Below are 2,411 nucleotides of genomic sequence, written 5' to 3'. Positions count from 1 at the left end.
GAGTTCGAGACCAGCCTGGTCTACAAGAGCTAGTTCCAGGACAGGCTCCAAAACCAGAGAAACCCTGTCTCGAAAAACCACAAAAAAAAAAAAATGGAATGTTAGGCTTATTAGTTATCCTTTACCATGCCCGGCTTTACATGGGTTCTGGCGATTCAAACTCAGGTCCTTACGCTTGTATAGCAAGCAACACTGAGCCAGTGGCCCAGCCCAAAACTGACGCTGTACTCCACCTCCTCCTCACTGTGGGCTCCTCCTAACCTTCTCCACTCTACTCCGCTGCCCCCTTTTTTTCTCAAGACAGAGTTTCTCTGAGTAGCCCTGGCTGTCCTGTAATTCAGATCTGCTTGCCTCTGAGTCCCAGGTGCTGGGATTAAAGTTGCTCGCCACTGTCCCCTCCTTTTTAAGTAACCTGTGACATGGAATACACAGCTAATCCTCAGAATGCTGGCAACAGAGTAGATCTTCTGCACCCACACACAGGACTAGAAATAAGAGGACTGAGTTATGTGTCCCTCTAAAGGGGTCAATGTAGCCAGCTACCTAAAAGAATGGCATCACAAGAAGCCAGTGTCCATGGTGACCCCGAGATCTTCCCACTTCCTGCACTCTCCTAATCCCATCTCGGCTTTACCATCTCAGCCTCACTTTAAAGTCACTTTCTCCCTCCCAGATGGGGACACATGACAGGAAAGCAGGAGAGTGCTGGGCCTTGGCTGATAGTCCCATACACACTAGAACTTGTAACCACAGTGTCCAGATGTCACAGCTCCAAAACCAAGCTCAACAGTTATAAAATAGTATAGGTGAAATGTAATAGGGACTCCCATTTAAAATGATCTCATTATTTTGCTTGGTACTAACATTCCCCAGAGGCTCATTCTGCTTCAGGCTCTGCTCCGGTGACTTCACCCATTAACTCATCCCTCCATTCTCACAGCACCATGAGGTAGGGACAGTTATTAGACCCACTTCGCAGCTGAGCAAATGAGACAGGGAAAGATAAAAATAAACATCCCAAGGCCACAGCACTGGGAAGTGGAGGAGCGGGAACAGAGGAAGCCTGGAATCTGGCTCTAAGCCGAGGCCCTCTCCTTAAGTACTTGACTCAACAGGACCAGCAAAGCAGGTCGCAGGCCTGGCAGGAAAGGAAGTGTGTGTGTGTGTGTGTGTGTGTGTGATGTCTGGATACCAGAGCCACATTTATCAACTCAAGGACAGGATCTCAAGAGGGTCAAATCTGGCCTGCTGTCAGATACCAACTGATACCAGGACCCTCAACAGAGGGAAGCCATGAAGGAAACTACGAGAAAGGCTGAGGATGGGCCAGGTAAATGTCTCAGTGGGGAAAGAGTGTGTCTGGTGACCTGAATATGATCCCTGGAACCACATGGGACCCACAGACGGGAAGAGGAAGGACGCCACAAAGCTCTCCTCTGACTGACAAATGTCTGCCAGGGCATTCAGGCCCGCCCCCAATAATAAATAAACACATACATTTTAAAGCTGAGGAGAGCCGGTAGTGGTGGGTATATACCTTTAATTTCAGTAATGGGGAGGAATAGGCAGAACAACCACTGTTAGTGCCTAGCCAACCTGGGCTAGTGAGAAAATACACCCTGCTACCCACAAAAGTAAATAAATAAATGAATGAATGAATAAAAGAATTAAAGAGCTGAGGACGGGGGCTGAGAAGATGAGCTCCATTGGTAAAGTGCTTGCGGCACCTGCTGTATTAAAGGAATGTGCTACCACCCGGTCACACCACCTTCTTACACTGCATGTTCTAGGGATCCTCAGGCTTCTGCTCACCGAGCCAGCTCCCTCGTACAGCCTCCTTCTCTGCATCACAGACCTGAATCATCCCTCTAACTGCTTCTTCACGTGTCGTCCACCCCTCCCCCCAGACTACCTGTTACGTGAAGCCTGGAGACTAGGCCTGGGCCACCCACCACAGGACTGAGTAAGCCCTAGCTGATCAAACAGCACCTCCATTCCCTAGCCTTTGGGAATCGAAAGCTCCCAGTGGACAGAAAGAGATGAAGGAAATGTTCTAAATCCCGCTTCAGGGTTTAGAGATGCTCAGCGTCTAGGAGCACTTGTTGCTCTTGCAGAGCATCCAGCCTTCTTTCCCAGCACCCACATGGCAGCCAACAACCTCCTCGTAACTCCAGTTCCAGAGGCCCTTCCAAAGCTCTCTACCGACACTGCATTCACGTGGTACACACACATGCAGGCAAAACCAGACCCATGAACATAAAAGTTTTTTAAAAAATTAAAAATCTGTTGTGAGGCCAGGCGGTGGTGGCGCACGCCTTTAATCCCAGCACTCAGGAGGCAGAGGCAGGCGGATCTTTGTGAGTTCGAGACCAGCCTGGTCTACAAGAGCTAGTTCCAGGACAGGCTCCAAA

At 49.5% G+C, this 2,411-nt stretch overlaps 1 protein-coding gene across 3 annotated transcripts in view; it reads right to left on the bottom strand.

The window, feature by feature from the left end:
• Rmnd5b (required for meiotic nuclear division 5 homolog B) overlaps nucleotides 1-2,411 on the bottom strand; it is a 14,712-nt gene that overhangs the window by 11,003 nt on the left and 1,298 nt on the right. The window lies entirely within an intron of this gene.

The sequence above is a fragment of the Microtus ochrogaster genome, chromosome 7, assembly GCF_000317375.1.
Source record: "Microtus ochrogaster isolate Prairie Vole_2 chromosome 7, MicOch1.0, whole genome shotgun sequence".
In the NCBI taxonomy this organism is placed as follows: domain Eukaryota; kingdom Metazoa; phylum Chordata; class Mammalia; order Rodentia; family Cricetidae; genus Microtus; species Microtus ochrogaster.
This window is presented reverse-complemented; position numbering and strand designations above follow the sequence as displayed.